This window comes from Oenanthe melanoleuca, chromosome 1 (assembly GCF_029582105.1).
Source record: "Oenanthe melanoleuca isolate GR-GAL-2019-014 chromosome 1, OMel1.0, whole genome shotgun sequence".
Lineage (NCBI taxonomy): Eukaryota > Metazoa > Chordata > Aves > Passeriformes > Muscicapidae > Oenanthe > Oenanthe melanoleuca.
In genome coordinates, this window is record NC_079333.1 from 32,465,238 (window position 1) to 32,490,932 (window position 25,695).

General features: G+C 41.5%; 1 protein-coding gene across 1 annotated transcript in view; it reads left to right on the top strand.

The window, feature by feature from the left end:
• The window catches only part of DLG2 (discs large MAGUK scaffold protein 2), a 963,673-nt gene that overhangs the window by 60,217 nt on the left and 877,761 nt on the right, over positions 1-25,695 (top strand). The gene's annotated exons all lie outside the window — the stretch shown is intronic.

Consider the following 25,695-nt stretch of genomic DNA (forward strand, 5'->3'; position numbering starts at 1 on the left):
AGGTTTGTGCACTGCTTGGAGGTTTTTCTGCTGAAGGTGGTAGTACTGTTTCTTCCAATTCCCAGTTCATCTGTGCTGCAAAGTAACTAAGAGCCTCTTGAGGTCACAGTTACTTCTCTAAAATGGTTATTCATCTCCTGGTTGAGATTTAGTGACTCATTTACTGATAGAAGTTTTTATGAGTGGGTTGTCTTAATAACCTACAGGCCTAGAAAGGTCCTTTTGCATCTTTGCCAGCCAGTGGTAGATTATATGCATTCCATGTATTTATATTCAGGTTTTCACAGGGGACTTCAAAGCTTAGAAGTGAAAACTCTCTTTATTTTCACTCAGCTTTGAAAGACAAACTGCTACTCTTGGTGAAATAGGCTGTTCTCCTCGGCTTAGAGAAAGAGCTGTTTGGTTTCACATTGTGCCATAGCAACTATTTTATTTATGGCTGTGAAGGAGGAGCAGAATTTAGAAATGTAAAAAGCTTTAGTTAAATTTTAACACCATTATTTCTGTTAATTTTTACAGCACTGTAATATCTGTATGAGAGCTAGGCTTTAGGGCTGGTTCTTAATAGAAAAAGAGACTAATTTAAAAAAAAATGTATGTTTTTAACCTTCCTCTCTGTTCCCAAATGAAAGTACACATAATGGCAATGTACAGAAATGAATTATATGTATTTTAACTTGTGCAATAATTTCCACCGAGACCCTATAATGGACTATTTTGAATTTGTAGCAAGGCAATTAGACAGGCACAGTCAATACCCCTAATCATAAAGATGGTTTCTGCCTTTATTAGTTCCTAGTTCTGTGCTGAATGTATAGAAATCCTGATAACTTTAGAGTAGAGGCAATGAAGTGAGACTTCTCTCCCTGTTACTGTGGTGCTTTGGGCTGATGAACCCATCTGAATCCTTGTGGGGGCTTGTAAAAACAGCTTCTATCAGGGGTGGGAAAATGAGATGGATAGCTGACTTTTCTTTGTACAGAGATGTTCCATTAGTCCTTTCTTGTCAGGGTCCTGTGTGTGAAGGGATAAATCATAATCATAAAAGGCAAAAGCCATTTGTAACTGTGTACTAATGTTGAAATAATTAATGTAACTAATCTAGCCAGTCCTAAATCTTCTCCTTATAACAGTAAGGATACCTCAGATGACCCTGTCCACCAATTAGGTAGGCTCAATCCTTTAGCCTCAATGGGCCCCTGCAATAGATTCATAATATCTATTTTCTCCCAAAGGAAGGGACTAGAGGCCAGTATTTAATGTTTGGGTTATTATGCTCAAAATCTTGTGTAATGGCCAGAGGCAAGCACATGATGAATGTAAGTAAAGGCACTACTAGTATAACTGAAATCAGAAAAGTCCAATCATTAGAAGGCTGGATGTAACTGTTTTGTAAAAAGTAATCAGCTCCAACAGTTATGCTCACACATTTTAGTTTCTACCCCTTTTCCTGGTGTTTGGCTCACTCTTCCATGGGCCCTAGGGTTGGTGGTTTCAGTCTGGTTGTGGTGCTGAAAAGTGCTGGATTTTATGACAAATCATTAGCATCTGGAATGGTTTGTTGGGAGGAATATGATGTTTATGTTAATGGTTTCTTCTTATTCCCTTTAGGATCCACTTGTGGTGTTTTCATGTTTTCTAAGACACTTTTATGCCTTTGCTCATTTTTCATTAGTCTGCAGCCCCAGGTTGTATCCAAGCAGTCTATATTTGATGTTCTTTTTACATGTTAGATATTGTTCCTTTGTTTTTTATAAACCCATGTTTGTCCAGTATTTCCTTTAATTGACCATGAATGAGTTATTTATGGTGAGGAAGTCTCCAGTGCCAGGCTGTGCCCCATTTCTTATCACCCCCTGACTATAATCCTGTATGCCATGTCCTGTGTCTCCCCCTCTGAAAGTCTCTGATGTTATTCCAGGCTTGTATAACTCTATACCACATTCCTGCATTAGAGCCATGAATATCTCATTCCAGATGGACTATTTGCTTGTTAGTTCTCTGTCTCTAAAACTATAGCTGTACCATATGAAGATAAACCTAAGTAAAACAAATCAGCCATGGGCAACCTGGTGAATTAAATTGCTGTGTCAGCTAAACCAAATTAAAGCTAAGCTGCAGGCAAGCCAAGAAAATTTCAGGTGGTGAAAGAGACAAAGCTCTGTCCTGAGGCCTTGAAAACTCAGGACAAAGCTAAAAGACTGTTGCTAACAATAGTGGTACCTCAATAGGCTAGATAGTTATGGATGAATTAAAACTCAGAGCTTGGAATAGATCTTTCCTTTCTTTAGAGAATGGGAGCCAGGAATTTTGTAGCAAAGGCAGTGGCACACAGGGTTACTTTCAGGGAGAACGGGTTGTCTCGTAGGGTTGAAGGGCACTTATTTGTCATCTGCCTGTATTTGTGAGTCATTTCCTTCCCTCTCTCCTGCACCCACATTTCCCTCCTGTTGATTAATTTTTTTCTAGATATGCTCTAACTGTTGATGTGTTGAAGATCATAGAATCATAGAATCACAGAATGTTTTGCTCTGGAAGGAGCTTTAATGATCATCTTGTCCCAGCCTTGCTGCCACGGGCAGGACCACGTTTCACTAGAGCAGGTTGTTCAGAGCCCCATCCAACCTGGTTTGAATATTGCCAGGAGTGGGGCAAGATGTCTACAAACTCTGAAATCTCATGGCTGGGTAGAGAAAAAGGATTGACAATAATTCCCCTCCCCCTCACCATCTCTCCTTTCCAGAAATGTAGGAACTCTACACTTCTCCATATTGTCTGTGCTACTGCAGTCCAATTATGATGGCTAGTCAGCACATTTGTAACTACAGCTTCTTTCTCTGCCAGCAGCTTGGGAATGCAGCAGAGACCAAACACTGCTGGAGAGGAAAAAGTGGTAAAAATGTGGGATGGCAGCTGGAGCTGTTGATTGCTGTATACTTCTGAAGTAAGCCAGGTCTGGATAGCTCTGTGCCCACAGCAGTGTGTGTTCATGGGTTATAACATGGGGAACCCCCAAAGGAGCTGCTCCATTCAACTACTGCAGTGAGAAGTATCCATCAGTATTAACACTTATTTTTGAACCAAGCTGAGGGTGCTTTACATTCACCCCTAGATGCTCTCCCACCTCTGCGTATTGGTTTCCTTTCCTATGTTTCCCAGCTGTCTTTTATTTCTTCTATTTCCATATGGGACCTCTTGTTCACCCTGCTGAGATCTCTCATCTGCTTTTCTTGGCCATCTAGAAGAGGGATATACACCAATTTTTGAAGTACCCAGGGCACAAAACAGACTTTGGGAACATAACAGGGGATCAGTGGTTGAGCTGCCATTATTCATGGCACTGGTACAGGTGAGTCAGCAAGGAGAACACACAGTCAGCATTTTGAAGCCTATTAAACAGTGATTTCCATGACTTGTGATGATACTCACATGAGAGCTATAAACATCTAGGACCTGGATTTTGGTCTGTCTACTAATGTCTCTATCTATAATAAAGTCCAATTTTGTTCAGGGTTTTTGCAGGTGAACAAGCCTGTGGACTGTTTCTTTATGTCTGCTGCATTTTAAGCACTAAAGGAAAATTGAAGTTTATAGGTAAATTCTTTCTGAGATCAGGCATTAAGGAAGATGTTAGGCCATTTTAAAAAAATATATTTTACAGTAAGGGTAATTGATGGGTCAGTGATGCAGTTCTGCTTCCTGAGAGCAATTTCCCTTTGATTAGGTTAAGCTTTCAAAATAAAATGTTCTCTAAGGTAACATGAGACTTGTTAAACTTCATGTTATTTGGTTTTGTTAGAAATAGAACAGAAAATGAAAAGTAGGTTTAAATTTTTCAGAGCTTGGGCTTATGCAGTGATTAGAATATTTCTTGTTATTTCACAGCAGGTTTGGTGTGAATGTTTCTGTCAGGGCAACTGCCATTGAGACTGAATTCTCTAAATGCTAACAAAGAAATAAATTCATAAGTATTTGTAGATGTAACAACTAACAAATGCTGTTTCACCCCTTCAGCCATCTCACTCTCATTTATAAATGCTTTTTCCCTTTGTGATTGGTGGCAAGTGTTGCTCATGCCATGAGTTTTTTGCCAACAATTTCAAAAGGAATATGATAGAGTCCACAGGAACTGGTTGTACAACCTCAATCACAGTTGTTCCTCTGGCCCACTACTCTATAAATCCCAAATTCTAGTTAATAGATTTATAAAGCACAGTGCCACAAGGGACCATTCTGGCCTGATGGCCTGTACATCACAAGCAATTGCACTTTATGCAGTACCCTTTACCAAGCCCAGCAATGTTTATGTTTGGATAAAGAATCCTTGCCAAAAAGGCATTCAAGTCTTGGCTTCAATACATCAAGGTAGAAAGAATCAGCAAATTTTACAGTAGTCTCTGTCATTAATGTGTTGGTTAGTTCTTTTCCTGGGTAAAAAGTATGGCTTATTTCTGAAGTTACACCTTCCAGGCATTGTTTTTTGTTGTGCCTTTAGTAAATTAGGATTTGTTAGCATGATCTTATTGTCACCAGGGATTTGCCACAGAAAAAGTAGTGTTAGAAAAATGACTATTTAAATAGAATAAACTCTTCTGGTGCCTCTCAGTGAGACATTTCCATGACAGTCAGTTGTTGTTCTGGCAAACCTGGGTAGGCTGCCCTACCTGTGAGATTGAAGTAATCCACTCATGGCTACTCCTTTTCCAGTGGAATACCCAACATGACATAAAAAATTGTGTACCTTCAGTTATACATCTAGAGGGGTTATTTTGCAGAAGAAAGAGTCCAAATCTTCTGCTGGCTTAGTCATGGAATTATTTCAGAGAAAATAATTTCAGTTTTCCTGATCTAAGATCCCTGAACTCTGCACACTTTAGTTTTAGCTAGTTTTGTATTTTATTCTTCCAGACGAGTCAGTGGACTTGCTGAGAATGGGATCATGGTTTAGAATGTCCATCCAGGCTAAGCTGACCTTCTGCTTCTTTTTGTCATCCTGTTAAAACATCACCATTCCAGTTTTTTTCAGTTTCTGCTCTCTTTAGTTCTTGTGAGTCTATGACACCAGCCTCTGAGTATGCTTGTTCAGGAAATCTTTGTTAAAATATATGGGATGCAGCATGAAATCCTCACATAATTTTCTTCCCAGGTGGGGATACATTAATATCAGTGCTCCTCTGTGGGACTGAGCACTTCAGATATTTCAAGCAGGATAATTTTAGTGTTTTTAGTCTGTGGTCCTGCTGTTCATAAAATAAATGGTTGTCACATATAAAGAGCAACTGAGACTTTCCTCAGAAAAACTGAATTACTAATCATAAGCTATTACAAATAAAGAGGAACAATTTATCTCCCAGAAGAGAGAAAAATCACAGATGGGAGGAAATGTAGTGGTTAATATGGCAACAATTCTTGAAATAAGTGAATTGAGAAGAAATAAATGTGGAAAGTAAAACCATTTGCACAGATTTAAAACAGTAATAAGACAAAATGGAAGAGAAAAGCAAAGCAAATATGAAATCAGGTATGATGTGAGGTGTTACTATCTATTAAAGATGCACTGAACTATTTAGACATATTCTTTTCAGAATCCAGTGAACAAGAACTTTTTAAAAAGTTGTCCAATTTTTAATTTCCTATTTAATTTTAAAATATTTTAAATATTATTTTTCTTGTTTTGTGTTAATGACTTGGGTGCAAGAGTGATGTAATTTACAAGATTATGTATTCTTCAGTAAGAACACAGATTGCTGAGTAAATGTTTTCTTGGAAACCAAAATCTATCCTGCTGATCTAATGATGATGCACTTATGCCCAAGAATTGTATTTGTATTATTGCCAATGTTATCTTATACAGGATTACCAGAGCTGCCATGCTGAATCAGTGCAATGTCCTGTGCACTGTTCAGTTCTGTACTAAAAAATCAAACAAATAACAATCCTGAGGGAATTGTTTTAAACAAAAATCTTCTGCTTTGTTTTCTTGAGCCAAGATCTAAATCTGAGCAGTGTCTTGTAGCAGTGAGTTTCACTGTCCCATTCTTTCCTATTTAATTTTTTTTCCCTCCACTTCCAGTACCCACTTCCAGTTCCATTGGTTGAACCAATGAGTGAGAGGCTCATGTGAGTCACAAGAATCTGACCATGGCTATGTCCACAGACAAAGGAATATAGTTTTAATTTTTGTGAAGCTACCAGAGAAATCAGGGAACTTGCAAAGACACAAACAAAACTTGTATGACTGCTGTCCTTAGTGCTTACAGCTTTGCCTTGTAGATCTGCAGTGGTGGGGGGTTCCCTTCCCTGGAACTGTGAAGTTGCAGTGTTGCTTCTTCTGTGGGATATTTCCTTTTTGGAGTCAAACAGGAAGTTCTGTCTTTTCACAGTCTGCTAGGAGAAAGGTATAGATGTTCTCAAGTCTGTTCCTTTTTTGAGAACCAGCCAATTTAGGGATTTTATATTGGCTAAAAGTACTGGCAGCATTCTGAGAAGCTGAAATGGGACAGTGTGACTGATTCAGCCACCATAACATATGCTGTTGTTGGGCTGGGGGCCTGCACAAACCCAAACCACCTTCCTGTCCCCTCTCCTGCTGGCAGTTCAGCCTGGATAGCTGTGCCAGCAGGTGGTCTGGTCCCCAGAAAGGGGAGGAAGGAAGGGACAGGGAAAGGGGGAGAGAGAAGGGATGTCCTTATTTCCAGAAGCTGGCTCTCCAACAATCATCTGTCTCAGACATATTGTATGAATTGAAGTGGTCAGAGTGACCCAATACCTCTTCTCCATCTCAGTCATTATCTTATGCATTTCTTTATGTGTCTTCTTGTTTTCCTCACAGAGATGCACAGTCCAAACATTTTCATCCTCACCAACCTTGCTGCCCTTCTTTGAACATTGCCTTCTGTAGTTCTGTGATGTTCTTCTCACAGCTGAGTGATCAGAGTTGCACACAGTGTTCTGGAGAAAAGGGTAACAGTGATTTGTATAAGGGCACTGCAGTACTTTTGGTAATGCTCAGGGTGTCCAATGTCTGTGTCCAAAGGACTGTCCCTCCTATCTCAGAGCCCCTGAGAAGTTCTCAGGATTTAATGATGCTGTTCACATTGCCTCCTTAAATGTGCTGTAGCCCACAGCAGAAAGACAGCTTTGTGTGTGTGTTCTCTCTTCCCTTCCTTCTGCTCTCTTGTGGCTAATACTGATTCAGGCCTGGAAGAAGTCTCCTGCTTGGTTCTTGAGTTCCCACCCCTGGCAGCTCCCAGCCTCATGACTATGCTCCCTTAGCCCTGCCCCATAACTGGTACAACTCTGACCAGTCCTGAATGATCCAGGGGCAAATTCCCTGCTCTGCTGATGGGTCCCTGTGCTACCATTGAATTATAAGGAATCTGTGCTCATTCTGACCATCTTTAGACTTCTGCAGTACAGATCAACACATTCAGGAGGAACCCTTTTTATTGTCAGAGTGGAATAAGAGGCATTTCCAAGGCAAGAGGCATCCCCTGTTTCTGATGCAGACTTCAGTTGTGTCTTTGAAGTGCCTCTCCTGGACACACCCACTTTGTAGGTGTCTACACTAGGTAAGACAAGCCCTGCCCTGGCTCACAATCTCCATCTGAACTATTACTGTTCTCTGTCTCCTTCTTTTAGAGTGCAGATCTTTCATTCCTGCCCAGCTCTGGTGTTAAGGTTCATTGGTTTTCATTTGGAAGATCAGATCTAATGCAGCAACAAATAAGCACTCAAAACTGACCTCTTAGATTTTACTTTCACCTTCTGTTAATCTTTTCCTTCATGACATCAGGAAAAAGAGATAAATGGGCACTGTTCTTTCTCTTTGCATCCATTTTCTAAGTGATGCTGGCAGATTTCATTAACCTTCCCTTTTTGAAGATTGCATCTTTTTAATAAATTACATTTATTATAGAAGCTAACAATTAAAGTAGCATCTGGTGTTTTGTATAGATAAATATGTCCACAAAATATGTATATTTTGCTTCACATTACTGTCATGAAAAAGGTATATTTTATGCTATATGGCTTTCTTAGCATACTTATTACCCTCATTTGCCTGACACCAGAGGGTTTCACTGGCTATTTACATTCTCTTTTTCCCAAGGGGTAGGAAAGACTGTTGCAAAGACCTCATGCTAGCTGCATTTATCCACCACATTTTTCTGCAGAAATAGTTGCTATTTTTCTTTAGAACTGTAACCCTTCAAGGAGTCTTATGCTGTTATCTCTCCGTTTCAGAGCAGGTTTGTGTCTAGAAAAAGGAGCCAGAAATACCTGAAATGCAGAGGAAGAAACACATAGGGGTACATGGTCTGAGCCTGTAGTGCTCAGAGATATTTGCTCAGTGAGGTAGTCTGCTGCCTAAGCACATTTCAGCCTTTTCTTTCCTTCCTTCCCTCAACTTCTTCAAGCTTTGCTCCAACTCTTCCTCATCCCTTCTTTGGCAAGGGTGGTTCCCAGCATTGCAGTGGACATGCACTTTTTTTTTTAAATCAAGAAATGGAGTTCTTTCTCATCACTCATTGAGTGTACATTCAGGAAATTTGGAAATTTCCCACACCAAGTTGGGTGGGAATGTAGATCTGTTGGAGGGCAGGAAACGAAATTCAGTCATGAGTCCTGAACTTGGGTCACAACAACCCCATGCAGGGCTGGAGGGTGAGGACAGCCTGGCTGGAAAGCTGTCAGGCAGAAAAGGACCTGGCAATGCTGGTTGACAGCAGCTGAATATGATCCAGGGTGTGCCCAGCTGGCCAAGAAGGCCAGTGGCACCCTGGCCTGGATCAGCAGTGGTGTGGCCAGCAGGAGCAGGGCAGGGATTGTCCCCCTGCACTGGGCACTGCTGAGGCCACAGCTCCAATCCTGTGCTCAGTTCTGGGCCCCTCACTGCAAGAAAGACACTGAGGGGCTGGAGCATTTCCAGATGTCATGGTTTAGGAATGGTATTTCCCAATTTAGTACTCCCACTAAATGAAAACCACAGGCTGCTCCCCTCTCTGCTCCAGTGGGAGACACAAAAGGCAGAGATAATGGGTTGAGATAAGAAAAGTTTACTGGAAACAGCAATGAAAACAAACAGTAACTGCAACAATATTCATAACAGAAGTGTATAAAGAGAGGGTGATTTCCATGCAAAATGCTGACTAAGTCCCACTCCACACAGCCTGACCCTAAGACCCTGAACAATGGCTGACAGGTTCCCCACCCTGCCAGACTGTGTTCCACCAGAGAGGGACACCCTTTCCCTCTCCTCTGACAATGACATAAGGTGGTATGGAATAATGTCTTGGCCATGCCCCTTCCCACTGATCTGGCCTGGAAGCAGGACCCCAGAGAAGGGCAACAGAGCTGGAGAAGTGTCTGGAGGACAAGTCTGACAAGAAGCAGCTGAAGCAGCTGCAGGTGCTTAGCCTGGGAAAAGAGGGACCTTATCCACAATTACGTGAAAGGAGATTGCAGTGAGGTAGGGGTTGGTCTCTTCTCCCAAGTAGCAAGTGACAAGACAAAGGGAAACGGCCTCAAGTTGCACCAGGGGAGGTTTAGTTTTAATAGTTTTTTTTTTTTTTTTTCATGAAATGGGTTGTAAAACATTGGAACAGACTGTCCAGAGAAGTAGGGGGATCACTGTCCTTGGAAGTGTTCCAAACCTGTGTGGATATGGAACTTGAATGTGTGATGGTGAGCATTGTGGTGGTGCTAAGTTGGCTGCTGAGCTTGGTGGTCTTAAATGTCTTTTCCAAACTTAAAAATTGTGAATATAATTTTAAGAACAGTGGCACATGCAGAGACACATTTGCTTTTAGTGGCATCCCCTCTCATAAGATCCCTCAAATACCTGGGACTTATTTTGGGAGCTCAGATCTCCCACTGCTTCTACAAAACCTCTATGCCTTTCACATCAGATTTGAAGGACTCTTACCTTTTCTACCAAAAGTAATTGAGAGTCTCTAGAAAAATGTTAATTACTAGTCCCTTTGGGGAAAATTCAGAAATACCCCTGACAGCTTTTGGGGACAACTGAAAGGGGACATTTTAAATGGCAACTCTGAAATGTTTTGTGCTTCTGTGTGTTCTCCTCAGCTCTCCTCAGGGTGGGGATGGTCATCTGCTTCCACTCTAGAATGGTGTGAGATTTAAAAAGTAGAGATAAACACTTAGTACCTGTTACTTTAAATCAATATTGTACTTGAAGGATTTAAACTCTATAACTTTTCCTGCCCACACCTTTATTTATATTGCTCTGAGTACCAATTGCTGCCTGATCCATTCTGAGAGCAGCCAGTAAGAAAAATCTGTTCCCTGGCTGGGAACATATGGAGCAAAAGAATGAAAACGTATGATTGGCACTTGAAATCAGTGCATCCAGCCTGCCTGACCATCAGTGCTGATGGGAGTTAGAGCTAGAGAGAGATTAGAAAACATCTGAACCCTCATTAGCTCCAGTGGGAGGTTGTGTAGAATTTGTGAGTATTTCTAGAAAAAACTGTCTCACAAAGGAGAGTTTTTGATTCACTGAAAAAATCCAAATTACAAAATCCAGTTTAGGAGTTCTTTTTGTATGAGAGTACTTTTACATTGTCTGAGACCATCAAGGAAGGTGATAAATAGAGAAAGAAATAATAATTGAGAAGGAGTTACAGAGAGAGAGAGAGAGAGAGAGAGAGAAAGGAAGGCTGCTGGGATTTGTGTTTCATTTTTGTGAAGTTGCTTCCCTGGTGAGCTGTAAGGAACATGAGAGGGGCAAGATCATCTCTTCTCCCATGAGGATGACATTAGTGAGCATCTGTAGTTAGGAGGAGGAGGAGGAGGAGGAATCTTGGAAAAGCATGTAAATATCTTAGGGGTGGTTGTCAAGAGGATGGGGCCAGACTCTTGTCAGGAGTATCCAGCAACAGGACAAGGGAAACCAGTCAGAAATTGAAACCCATGAACATCCATCTGGATATGGGGAAAAGCTTCTTTACTTTGAGGGTGACAGAGCACTGGAATAAGTTGCCCAGACAGGTTGTGGAGTCTCCTTCCCTGGATGTATTCAAACCCTCCCTGGATGTGATCCTGTTCAACCAGTTCTAGCTGAACCTAGTTAATAGTGGTGCTGAGGTGATCTCCAGAGGTCCATTCCAACCCCAACCATGCAGTAACTCTGTGTGATTTGCTTCTCTGGGGCAGCTCTGTTTCCTTCACACAGGTGGGTTAGCAGCATTGGGAAGAAGGGAGTGGGAGAGGGACCCCCAGCCTTAGCCCACTGTTTCTCTCCAGCATGGCAAGCAGAAGCAAGGAGAAAGCATGGAGGAGAAAATAATTTGCCATGTATCTGTAGATGCTACCAGATGCCTCTCAGGAGGGAACAAATTGTCAGCTGAAGTCACAGTGTGTTCCTGGGTCTGCTCAAGATACACCGTATCCCTAAGTGAGCAGAGGATGTTGTCTTGAAAGGAGATAGGAAGATTAGCAAGGGTAAAAGTGGTAGAAAGAATATTAAAGGTTAAAAATATAGAATAATAGTAAAAGAAAAGTTCCAGCTTGGAAAATTCAGTTTCTTACATCTGGGAAAAATAATCAGAGGCTCAGCTGTTCTGCAGGAGAGAGATACTTACAGAGCACTAGAAATGAAAAATGCCCAAAACCCTAGAGAAAGCAGTGGGAAACCACTTAGTGGGCTTATATTGGCACTGAAGAGTATGATTTTGGGGCTGCACACAGAGGCAAAAACATTATCTTCTGGGGAGGTGATGATCCAGCTGTACATAGCACAGGTGGAAAGCATTGCTGGTTCTGGCATATCAATGCCAGACTGACATGGGTGAATTGGAGAAATGTGTCAGTAGGAAAGAATGGATTGGAGAGAATATTTTTTAATATATGCAAGAAGGATTATGTATTCTATATGGCTCAGCAGTGATTTGAGTTAGAAAGGATAACATTCTACAAAACCTGAAGGCAGCAAAAAGCAAAGAGGAAGAAATACATTTAAGGTGGCAGAAGGATCAAGGAGCACACAGTCAAGAAAAAACAGAGGACAAGATAGATATAATTGTGAAATAGCTCTATGGGGGAAACAGTGAATGCTTGCCATGAGCACATTTCAGCATCATCAGGAGCATGCAGAGGTGCCCAGGGTCACTCAGGTGTCAGAGCAAGTCTGTCCCAGAAGTCCAGAGCTCCAAGCAGATATCTCCAAGCAAGACATCTCTGTTGGTGAGCCACAGATGCACTATTTAGCCCCTAGACATCTCCCAGGTGTGACTCAGTCATGGTTCCTTACATAAATACAAAAATTAACCTCTCCTGAGTTTCCTAGAGGAAACCTGGTTTAAAAGAGGACCTGGAGGATGAGGTGTCCTCCTGGCAAAGCTACTGCCTTCTCTCCTCTGTGCTCTCTGGTCTTATTCAGATCCCTTACAAGTTGTGTCTGACATGACTCCTCTTCTGTTCCTACATAGAGCAATCCTTCCCTCTCTCCCTTGTGCTCTCTCTCCTGGTCATACTAAAGCCCACAGACATCCCTGGCTTTCCTAGCATGTGACCAGTCTTCTCCTTCCAGAATAAACAAGCAGGACAGCAGAGCTGGTCACTGCTGCTCCTGTCTTTGCCCTGATGAGAGCTGTGCCTCTTCCCCACCTGCCTCCTCAAAAATATGAGTGTGCAGACCTGCTCACACCAGTCAGGGCTCTGCTTTCCCTGCACTTGTGCTTTTCATCTGTGATATTTCTGTTTCCTTCATAACTGCTGCAGGACTCAGTGTCTGTTTAGCACCACTGCACAAGTTCTCATTTCCTTGACTTTGCCACTGGGGTGAAACTGGAGTCTGGTATCCTATGGCACCACTTGGGAAGGGACTGGTGGCCCCAGGCTGGGCTGAAAGGGGGTCCTGGGCTCTGAGGAGGATGAGGGAAGGATGTGGGCTGCACCCACAGCTCAAGATTTCCAACCAGAGCCCTTTATTTTATTTGTGATATCTATGGAGATTTTTTTCAGTTGTTACTATGGAGACTGTGATGCATTCTTTGATGGCAACTTTTACAGGAGTTTAATAAGACCATGTGGCCTTTCACTGCAGCTCAGGGGTTGAGTTCCAGTGCTGCCTGGTAAGCAAAGGTCATTTAATCTCTGATAGCTATGCAGGGACCTTTGTATTATTCAGCAATTAGTATTCTTCACTGATACCAAACCCACAAAGAAAAGTAGAGCATCACTTGAGGATGAGCACATTAACATTGCAGTGACTTTAGTGCCCTGTTTATCAATGAAAGACAACCCACCCATGTTCATAAGGACACAGTTACTTGGGTCTGTTACTCCCCTGCTGCTTTCAGTTTTATTTTATAACCAAAAAACCCTCAACATCCCACCCAAAAACAGATGTGACTTTTTGGCTATGAACTTCTGAGCTGAAGCTGTTCATGGTGATGTGTCCAATTTCTTAGAAGCATGAGCTGGGTAGAGGGCTTAGCTGCAGCAAACAGACTGAGCCCCACTTTGAGGTGAACTGCACCCCAAACCTGAATGCAGCACCTGTGTGTTTGCTGTCAGTGATGGAGCTGCTCTTGACTATGGAAAAGTATGAGCTAGGGAATGGGCAGAAGATACTTCTCAGTAGAAAAAAAAAAAACAACCCAAAACCTCTGGGGTACATGTAATGTTTGTTCCAGAAAGTGTTGCCTGGCTACTACCAAACAGACTGTTGCCCTACCCAAATCCACAGGGTGAAATTTGTCTGTTAAATTTTAACCTTGTGACACATCCTGTAAGGCACAAATGAGCAGCACAATTATTTGAACACAATAAACGCTGAAGACCAGTGAATCAAAAAGTCAGAGCTGTCTTCCTTTTCTTTTATTTCTGTATGTTTGAACTTCAGTTCTTCATCAGTGCAAGGTCCTGTAACACTGCAGCCCACCATGGATGTGTGGTACGGAGAGACAAGAGGAGAGCATGACACATTGCCAGGATGTTCCCCATGAGCCAGCCAGGAAGGAGCCTCTGGCACAGCTTGAGGAGGCACAGAGGGAAAGGTGAAAGTTATATCCACTTTGTCCTGTCACACAGATAGCATCTGCTGGTGCAATGATCTGCACCAGCCTCCTGAGGCAGGGCTTGGCTTTGCTCCCTGTGGCATGAGCAACACTCGTGGGACAGCCTGGTCCGTGCTGCAGCATCTTCAACAGCCCCTCCTCTGCCAGAAGCACTGTGTGCCACTGGATCTGTGGAACCTTGAGTAGGTCATGCCTGTTGCTGCTGCTGTCTTTAATTGCAGTTCAGAGCTTGGCAAGAAAACACCATTTTTCTGCTGCACATGGGGAACCAGCTGCTGTGGTGGGTTGACCTTGGCTGGACATCAGGTGTCCTACCAAAGCTGCCCTATCCCTCTTCTTCTCAGCTGGGCAGGGAAAGAAAATCTAATAAAGGTCTTCTCATGGTCAGCCTATGGACAAGAAGAGATCACTCACCAGTCACTGTCATGGGCAAAACAGACCTGACTTGGGGAAAGTTAATGTAATTTATTGCTAATCAAATCAGAGCAAAGTTAATGAGAAATAAACCCAAATCTTAAAACACCTTTGCTCTCACTCATTCCTTCTTCCTGGGGTCAAGCCATTCCCTATTTTCTCTATCTTTTCTCCCAAGTGATGCAAGGGGAGAGAGAATAGGGGCTGCAGTCAATTCATCTCAAGTAGTCTCTGCTATTTCTTCATCCTTGCTTTCTTTTGCTGCTTCAGCATGGGGTTCCTCCCATGGGAGACAGTTCATCACAAATTTGTCCAGTGTGGATCCTCCCCACAGTTCTTCATGAGCTGCTTCAGCATGGGTGCCTTCCAGAGGGTGTGGGGAAAGCTCTGTTCCAGTACCTGGAGCACTTCCTTCCCCTCCTTCACTGATCTTGGAGTCTACAGGGCTGTTTCTCCCACACCTTTCCCTTTCTCCATTCTCCTCCTTCTAAAAGTTGCATCTCAGAGGTGCCACCATCATCACTGATGGGCTTGGCCTTGGCCAGCATTGGGTCCATCCTGCAGCTGGCTGGGATTAACTGTTGGGCACAGGGGAAGCTTCTTGCAGTTTCTCACAGAAACCACCTTATAGCATCCTTGCTGTCAAAAGCTTTGCCACACAAACCCAATTCAGCTGTGAAAAGCAAATGTGTTCTGCAAAGTATAATTTTAGATGTTCATGTCAAGACAGCAGCTGGGTAGATCTTAAAACTTGTAATGATGTGGTAGACCTTCTTCAGTAAGTGTTGTGGGATTCATTGTAAATTGCTTAGACTTTGATTGTTTTTTCTTTTTTTTTAATATTAGAGACTTGTTGAAATGTGAGATGTGTGCTGCAAAGGATGGGAATCATAAACTAGAAATAAAAAGTAATTATTTAAACAAGTAAAATCCCATACTTGCAATTTTAGTCATTATTTGGCACAAAAGCCAGCTGGTGGTCATTGAATAGCAGCTTGTGTAACATTTCAGACAGAGGGGAAAACCTCTTTCATCTGAGCTCTTGAAGGAGGTGTTGCTTAGATCTGTGGTGTCAGAATAAGCAATAAGCAAACCACAGATTGACACTGCACTGTGGAGCACTGAGGTTTAGGAAGCAGCAGAAAAGGAGGATCTGCTGCAGACCAAATGCTGCTCTGAGTACAAGTAGAGACCCTCACAGCAGCCTGAAGGTCAAGGGAATGTTGCTGCAGGTTCCCTGTGTGTGCAGGCTGCCACTTCCAGCTATCTGCTCCAGGGAATATGCAGGCAGCCTGCTCCATGCTTGTAAGCATAGTATAAAACATCTGATTAATGAAGAGGAGGGTAAGGAAGAGCATCTAGAGTTTGATATTTTCTGGAAAACACTAACCAGACTTCCTGATCTTTAATAGCATGATGTTGTCCAGCATTTTAAAGAAAAAAGTTTAAAAGCTTAGATCTGTAATGACAAAGATAAAATTTGGTTATGTCAATAGTGGCCTTTGCATTGAAATAGCAAAAAAATATTTCCTTAGTCACAGGAACTGTGCTTGTACTGCTAGATTAGGATGATTTTGTTGACAGGCAGCTTAACATTCTTTTTGTTTGGTTTGCAATGTAGCCTGAGGCAGCTGACCCATGAGTTATTTTTTGCTTTGATAAATCCTATTTCTGTGTTCTGTGTTTTGAAAATAGATATAAAAAGATATAAGCAGTAATTCAATAAATAGGAGCTATAAAGAAGAGGTAACAGAAGGGATGACTTGAAAGGTATTATTGATAGCATCCCTGTGTCCAAAGTGCCAAAAGGGTTCAGTCAGGATTACAGCTGTCAAAGCAGTGGGCAGGACAGGCTTGGCTTCCCACAGCCTTTGCACTCAGGGGCTGCTAGTTCTGAGCTTTTCCCTTCCTTTTCTCAGTCATCCTTGGGGCTCCACAAGAGCTGCATATTATTTTAGAGATATTTTGTTTTGCCTGTTGCTGGTAGAGAAGTTCTGGATACAAACTGCCTATTGTGTTGTGTTCAAGGTGCACAAATTAGCCTGGGAAAAGTGACATTGCTAGGGATCCTTCAGCAACAGCATCTATGTAAGGGCCAGTGGACTGACACTACTTATGCAATGCTGACAGATTTATGTCTGTGTTAGGCTTTGCTTTATGGAGTAAGTCTAAACATTGGCATAAAATAGAACAGGACATAAATACTTTCCATTTAAATGCCATCCACAGCTCCACACCATAAGGTATTTCCCCTGAACCTCCAAATGGTCCCAAATTATATGGTTTTTGGAGAAGCTGCTTAGTTTCTAATACCTGACTAAATAAATATTTCTAAATCCAGCACTGGATCTTCTTTTTAATTTTGACCTAAGTTTGGGGAAGTAATTTGAATGTTTTATGTCTACTTATAGAAAAATCAATGGAAAATATATCATACTGGACCAAATATGCTTAAACCTCCTTAATATAGATTGGGATCTTGCTCCAGGCTCTGGTTTGAAAATGTTGGTCAGTAATAAAAGTGACTAATAATGCATTTCATTATGGATTCCAGTAATGCTTGGGTACACAATCATCAAGTAAATTGATTTTTTTTTCTTCCCATTTTCTTAATCTGAAAGAAGACTGAGCCCATAAACCCAGCCTAAATGATAACTAAATATCTAACACTCCCTGTGAAAGTGTTTGCAGCTGTGTTCTCACATACCTTGAGAATTCTTTTATAGTAAACTGAAGCTGTTAGTGTCACAATATTGCCATCATTATGTGTTCAAAATATGAGTCAGATCCCCAGCACTCCTTGATGTTCTAATATCACAAATGTATCTAGTGTTTTACTTTCAGTCCTGGTTTCTAGGACTTTAGAGGAGAATCTGCCTGTCCAGATTTTAAAATTTTAAGGGCCACACTTAACCCACAGCAGTGATGCAGCCACTTTCCTCCTTCCTCATGGCCACTGGCAGGAACTCCATCCATCTGCTTCCAGGGTTAAATGGTTTTCCTCTGTCTGCCAGCCTCATCAGCACAGCCTGCTGCCCTTTACCACTTCCTCATCCTTCACAGCCTTCTGTGCCATCTCCTAGCCATGACTCCACTCAATTTGCTGTGTGCATCTCTTCTGCCTGTGCCCTGATTCGATGTGGGAGGCAGTGGGGACCCCTGTACTCTCTCCTGGTGGACTTCAGGGAGTGGCAGCTCCCTTTCTGCCCTCAGCTGCTTTAATGAGGAAGAGGACTGGTGGTCTTGAGAAGCAACTAATGAGTTGATAGGTGAGGCATGTTTGAAAATCACAGAAATATGCAACTTCTGGGGAAGTGAACAAATTTAATGCTTCATTTTGTATTAAAAGACTTGACAAATAGGACCAGGTATAGAACAAACATGTTTTAGCAGATACTTTTACATATCCCCCTGACTTCAGCTTCCTATTACAGCTGCTTTCTTTGCTGCTTCCCTGGTTAAAAAATAAATTGGTACCTTTTAGCTCTCTGAATCAAAGACAGGTCTTTTTACTTTCCTGTTGAAGGAATTTCTGTGCCATTGCTCAATCTAGATAAATTAGGTACATTGCACATATATATGTGTGCATTTGATTAGCTGTATAAACTAGGTATTAATGCCTGCTTCTGGATGTTTCCTGCAATAATGTATCAGTGTATATTAATTCATCAAACAATGGATCAATCAATTAATTTCCACTCTGGAACCGTGTCATAACCCTATCTGTGTCTGAAATGTGAACTGAACAAAGTGGGAGGATTTTCACCCATAGGACTGCAATGTGCCACTGATTTAGTGTCAAATGTACTATGCACAGAATATTTGAGGGTGACATGGCAGTCATGGATAGCTGTGTGCAGAGGGCTAGAGAAGAAGGAATTGGAGCAATGAGCTCATGTTAGTGCTTCCAGGAAGCCTGTGCTGATGGTTTCCTGAATATATCCCTCCAAGTCATTTAACTGCCAGGCCTGTCATCCCCCTTGGAAAAAGAAAGGACAGAGAGCAATGGGAGGGGATGCAGAAGATACTGGGATGGCCACTGAGATTAAATCACAGCATTTGCAAACATTATTTTGTTTCTAATGAAAATTATCAATTCCTACATTACTAGCATCTGAGAAATTAATTTCCTGGTTATCTCTCTGACCACTACATTAAACAAAGATAGATGTGGAGGTGGTCTCCATAGACTTTGGCAGTAATATTTGGCTTTTTACAAAGTACAATAAACTTTAAAAGACTTTACAAATTTTACAGATTCCAGGCTCATTCATCTGCTGAGTCTTGTTCTTTTGTCAATGAAATCTCATATCTATCTGAGAGAAGTTTCCACAGCCCACTTAATGAGTTTTTAATGGTTTTATTATGGCAGGGCTGTCTCAGTTAAAAGCTTGTCATACTTAAGAAATAAGTTTTAATTGCCTATTTGTTTTTACAATATATTTCCCTTTATTATTTCATTTTTTTTTTCTGTCTCCTAAAAGCATTTGTTTCTGTCAGCTGTGAGCACCCACGCTGCTTGAAGAGTGTGGTGAAGTGATGAACATTTATTTCTGTGCCCCATTAAACTGTCACAATGAGAATGCAACCATAGGATTGCATGGCATTCCCTGCTGGATCAAAGTAGTCCCAAGGCCCTGATTCATGATCCCCTCAGGTAGGATGCTGATGTGATTCCTACCTCCAGGTTGCAGCTGCTGGAGGAATGGCAGAGCACAGACATGGATGGAGTGTAAAAGCTGCAGACTCAATTACTCCATAGAGTAATCTCTCCACTAGTTCTTCATTATGTAAGTGAAAAGACTGAGCAAGTGATATCTGTGCAGTTTCTAGCTATCTCTGCTAAGGGGTTTGAACTCTCTACAACTGCTTGAAAGGAGGTTGTAGCCAGTTGGGATTTGGTCTCTTCTCCCAGAAAACAAGTGACAGAAAAATGAGAAAATGGCCTCAAATTGTGTCTGAGAAGGTGTAGATTGGATATTAGGAAAAACACCTTCACCAAAATGATTGTCAAGCACTGGAACAGGCTGCCCAGGGAAGCAGTAGAGTCACTATAATCTTTGGAGGAATTTAAAAGGTATGTAGATGTGGCACTTAGGCATGTTAGTGATGGAATTGGTAGCATTAGGGCAATGGTTGAACTTAATGTTATTAAAGGTCTTTTCCAACTTTAACAATTCTATGTCATTAACTCATGAGATAAGGAAGGGACCTGTGGTCCTGCTCCTCACTCCATCTGTATCTACCTGTGATCATTAGTAAGACCCTTTACAGTTTTCACCTTGAGCTTTTTTTTTTAATCATCACAGTGCACTTTTCAGTGCATCTGCATACCAGACACTTGCTACCTTTTCATCTCCTTAGGATCTAAGGCTCCAGGATCATTATCCCTAATAATGTCCTGTAAAGTAAGCAGCATTGATCCTTGCATTGAATATGCATAACAGGTGGGCCTGTGTGTGTATGAGCATGATAGATGTATTGGGTGCTCTCTCTTGTCCTTTTTGCATATATACTTCTCCAGAGACTTCACTGAATCTTCTCTAGGCTTACATCATAGCAAACAGCATGCCTGCCATTGCAAACTGTGGGGATGATTAATGGAGAACCAGCTAAGAGCCATAATAAAGCTTTGTGTATGTTAGAATGGGGGCTGATTCTCAGTATTTCAGTTAAATGTGACACACAATTAAATCTCCCAGTTGTGCAGACCTTAAAGGAGTGGTGTTTAAAAGGGATACTAATACAGCAAGGAATCCAAGCTCTGTATTAAATCACAGCCATGCCAGCCTGTAGTAACTTTAATTGAGGTCACCTGTGCCAGATTTACATTGCCAGAGCTGGAGCAGGATCTGACCTAATCTGAGCAAGGTGTGGTGCACATCAGTGATGTTGGTATAAAGGTAATTGGAAAAGTGATTTGAAAATAGTAAGAAGTATTTTAAAAAGAAGTTTCTGAGGTGCAAAGGTTGAAGTAAACTCATAAGTCAGAAATATTATGTCTACAATCCGGGAGTGTTTTGTAGTATAATATGAAGCCACAAATGTTTTCCTCTTGATGCTTGCAAAAGTTGTATACTTTTTTTTATTGTAATTTAAAAATGTATTGAGTTTGGAAAACACTGTGCACCACACTAATATATGAAAAATTAGATGTATGTTAAAGCTGTTTGGAAAACTTTGGCAAAGCACTCATATTTTTTCTTCTTTTGTTTAACAACTACAGCATTAGTTGTTGGACTGAAATGTAAGCACAGTCTAAATAGGTGTCAGTACTTTACATAGCTGTGTAACTGCTGCTGGAGATTTTTCACCAGTTTTTTGATGCAAGTTTTACCTAAGTAAGGATGTAAATTCAGGCTGAGAACATAATCATGCAGATAGCTCAGGGCAGGGTTTGGATCGAGATTTAATTACCATCAACTTTGCTTTTACCTTTTTAATCCAGTGTAAGAGAATGTGTTAGTCAAAAGGAATTATGAGATAGTGAAAGTACAGAGTACAGGCAAGCAGTTTTTTTTTTTTCTCTAGACTGATATAGTTACCTTAAGGAATTTGCTTTTCTAACATAGTTATTGAACATCCTGTTGTGTCTTAATCTACTTTTGAAGCATATAAAGCAGCTGTGCTTCATTAGCTTCAAGTTATTCAGAAGGTAGAATATAGTCTTGTTTTGTGAGTGGGAATACTGAATGTTCAACAAAATGTGGTGCTGTAATTTGCTTCTTTTTTTTTTCTTATGTGAAATGATATTCTCATTCTGCCTCTAGACCTTGTTGTGAAAAATGAATACACAAGGTCTGTAAAAGTTGTTGAGCTTTCAAAGGGGCTTCCTTTGCACTTTGACATTGTAAGTTTTGAGCTCCTCCATTGAGGGACCCTCCATGTCCTGAAAAATAGGCATGTATTTCAAAGAAACTCAGGTTTTTAAGGACAATTCCTGTGTGCTGTGAGGCAGTCAGACCCCAAGGGTGGCAGTGAGGGACAGTTCTGTTCAGAGTGTCTCGGAGGCACCAGCTCAGGCTCTTGTTTTGGTATCTTGTTATTGTACCAAGATTAAAATATTTTAGGAGTCTGGAGGTCTGAGACTGTGCTGTGGGACCCCTGGGGTGGAGCAGGTGAGGAACCTCTGAGTGCTTGATCCCTCCTTCCTTCTTACTTTAATTTAAACCAAATAAATCTGGTTGCCAAAGCTGCTTCTCCATGTCCTTCAGCCCCCTGGCTGTCATGATAATCTTTCCTGGATTCCCTTTAGTATGTCAGTATTTTTTGCTCTGCCAATCCAGACTGGACATAATAATTGATGTGCAAGTCATTAGAGAGTTAATATTACAGCTAATGATTACAATCATGCACCTGAGGAAAATGCATGAACAGTAGGTAATTCTTGATGGCTGAAATGTTGCCTTGGGGGTTTACTGATTTCTGTAACTTTGCAGGCACATGAAGATAAATAATGAAGTATTGAGATGGGCTTTCAGTGAACAGTTGTGAGATTCATATCCTAAAAGGGCTCATATATTTTATTTAAATGGAGGCACTCTCATTTAGCCAGTAATTCTGAATTCTATATTAGCTTTGGGCACTCAAGCACTGTCCTTCATGTCAGTGTTTAGGAGCTAAACCATGGGATGGCAGAGGGCAGGTGATGGGGTCTTGGCTGTGGGTGAGACAAGAGTGAGCTATGGGCAGTGGCTGGAAAAGGAGTACAGTAATCCTGACATCTCTGCTGTAAGGCATCTTGAAGCTCCCCATACATCACCATAGGTAGAAACACACAGAAGTTTGTGTTGGAAGGGACCTTAAAGATCATTCATAGGCAGGGACACCTTCCACTCCACCAGGTTGCTTAAAGCCCCATCCAACCTGTCCATGAGCACTTCCAGAGATAGGACATCACTATTGCTTGCATAAAACTGTAATATTAATCAAGCATTTGGAATCAAATGCAATTAGTCTAAGTAGGCACCATGCACTGAATCATGACCCATATACCCTGGTTTCTAAAAAATATTTATCACAGCATCCTTACTGACAACTGGATATTTCCATGCCATAAGGTGCCAATTTAATCAAATATATTGGTCCTGTGAACAGCAACTTTTACCAGTCTTCAGTGGTCAGATTTCCCCTTCCTTTCATGAGTTATTCAAGGAAGTCTTACACTGCAGGATACTGGAAGTGACTTGATACCTTTTCAGAAAACAATATCTCATTAATTCAGGTTGGCATATATACAGGAAATAACAGTTTATTGTACCTGATACATATTTGTTGGACCGAGTGCAAGGATGAGATGGTGAAATACAATGTCCTGTGATATACAGCAGGTCAGGCTAAATGAAATAATGGTCTCTTCTGAATACACAAAGTACTGGGCTGTGTGCCAGAAGCCAGGCAGGCTCCTGGTGTTCCCACAAGTCTACATGGATCATCTACCCCAGCAGCCTGTGGTAAAACTCCCATTTGCATCCTTTACAGCAGGGCAGTTAATGCTAAAATGAAAAGTACAACCAGTTTTGTTGGAAACCTCTGGGAAGTGCTGGATAAGGGAGGCACAGCTAGGGCTAAATAGGTCTGAAATGCTGCTAAAACCAGAAAGTTGGCTCTAAAGTTGGCTCTACTTATGCTCCATTGGATCAGTACCCTTGGTTTTTCTTCTCAGCTGGCAGCTCTCTGGCATGGGAGTGCCAGGGGACTGCACTGCTGAGCTGGCCCCCAGCACTGCTTGGAGGGGCCTCTCCTGACATCCCTATTTGGCACTGAAGTGTTTGCATTACAAGCTGCAGTTTCAAATTCTAACTCAGCTGATCTCTGAGTCCCTGTGATGCCTAAGCTTCATATAAATATTTTCATATATTTGTAGCTTTCTAGATAATGCATGGCTGTAGCTGCAGTACTTTTCTTTCCCTTTTCCATTAGATTTTAGAATAAGCTGACCTTCTAAACACATTCCTGAAATATTGTTTAGTCTTATTCCAAGTAGGGGACCTACAATAAGACACAATAAGAAGTAGGGAAGAGAACCCCATGGACCAGCTCCAAGGGGCTGACCCAGGGGTGCGTTACTGGGGCATCTGAATCTCCTATTGGCTGTACCTGCTAAATATCCTAATTAATTAACCTTATAAAGTTGTAGAAATTTGATTCTGGCTGTGCCTATCACCACCAAGACTCCTGGAAGCTTCCAAAAAAAGGTCTGCTTTTGACTTTACTATTCTAACACTGTTGCAAAGATTTTGGTTTGTTTTTTTTTCCCTCTTCTGATTGTAGGCAACAGCTGGCAGTGTAGTTATCCTCTCCTGTCTCCCCTGCTCTTGCAGCATCACTGCTGCTCCTGTGGATCCACAAGTAGTCAAGTTAGTTATAGCCAGGGAAGTGTTCAATTCTGCTCCAACGAAATAGGTCTGTGTCATCTCACCTTAGAGTTAAACCTGTGCCAAGGCTGGCATAAGGAAATCAGCAGAAATATAGGACTGTGGGAATAGAAACAGAATTTCCCCTTTTACAGAGGGGCAGTTGATTAGGTTAATTCTGCCACCAAACCAAATTTTCAGGGAAGGAAACTAGTGGTGAAATTTTGTGCAGTAAGACTTGTGGTAAAAGCACAGCTTCAGGCTGCATTCAACTTACTTTCCTGACTTCTAAGGAGCATTTCAGAGTTGGACTTGACTCTATTCATTAAGGTATAGGGAAGGAGGTAGGCTCTTCATTGGTTTCAGTAGTTTTTTTTCCACTGAAAACTCTGGTTCAAATGGTCCAGGCAACTCTCAGATGTACTCTGAATACAAAATTTCAGCTTTGTAAGATTAACTTCAGATTGTGGTGGTGCAGCTTCCTCTTCTGGAGAAAGGGCTGTGACAAACTAGGAACTTTTAATCAGGCTTATCTTCCTATAAAGCTGTGGTAAAACACAGGTGGTTTCCAAACATGTGTGCTGTCCTGGAAACTGCTGGGAAGAAGAGGACACAATATTCTCTGCCCTCTTTGATGAGGTAGGACCACACAATGGTTTATGCTGGAAGAGACCTTTGAAAGATCTGGTCCCATTCTTTCTCAAAGCAAAACCAGCTTAGATCAGGTTGCTGAGGACCTGATTAGCTGGAGATTTTGCAGCTTCTCAGGTCTCCTTTCTGAATATTTGCATTGGTTGCATTGAGAAGGCATTTCCTGTGGTGCCTGCAGTATTCCTGTCTGAGAGCAGTCTTGGTCCTCTCTCTTTAGACCCTCCAATTTAGTTGTTGGAGGCAGCATGAGAGTCTCATTTAACCTTTTATTTCCAAGGCTGAAAACTCAGAATCTTTCAGCCTGTCCTTGCAAGGCAGCTTGCTTCAGGGATCTTAAGAGAGCAGCAAGCCAAACTTCAAACTGTCCTTAGGCCTTCAGGGGAAACCTTCAGTTTTGTTAAAGGTTTATGATTCATACTCTATTTTCCTGGAATTGATTTACACTGATTTATACATTAAAAAAAAAAAAAAAAAAAAAAAAAAAAAAAAAAAAGTATTACATTTCATAGTTTTTAAAAATGAAATGCCATTTCTTGTCTTTTATGCTTGTTTTTTTTTTTTTTTTCCTGGCAAGTATTTGAAAAGAAGCACTGTTTTATTCAGCATAGAGCAGCAGATACAGTATGCCAGGAAGATGAGCATTTCTCCTGTTTATGCTGTTCAGAGGGCTTTGACTGGGAAAGAAATTACTTTTGGTTTCTGTTTTTGGTTTTGTTTTTTTTTTTTTTTATTTCCAAGGAAGACTTGGGACCCTGAAAATCTGAGGTGATGAGACTGCTCAGGCACGTTAGGTCTTTGCCAGTTGTTTCTTGTGCAGCTGCTGTCAGGGCTGGGCTCTGTTCTGACTCAAGTCACAGTAAAAGATAGTTCAAGTTTTGCTGTTGTTCCAGTTGACAAATGTTTAAAGGTTTGACCTCAGGTGACACATCAGAAATATCAGAGGAACTATTATATCTCACTTACAGATGAAGCATTTTTGTCCTCCTGAAAACACTTGATAAGCCTTTCTCTCCAGATTTGTTCATACTGGCTTGAATTCCTCTGGCTAAGAGCTTTTTACCTGCTTCCAGGGCTTGTATATACAGACATTTATTTTCTTGGATCTCTGTTACATCACCATCAGCTCCCTTTCCCTTTGTCTATTGCTTACCATATTTTATATTCCTTGGAGCCTTATGCAGTGCTGCAGAGTGGTGGATTAACACCTAATCCACAGTTTAACTGGGAATTTT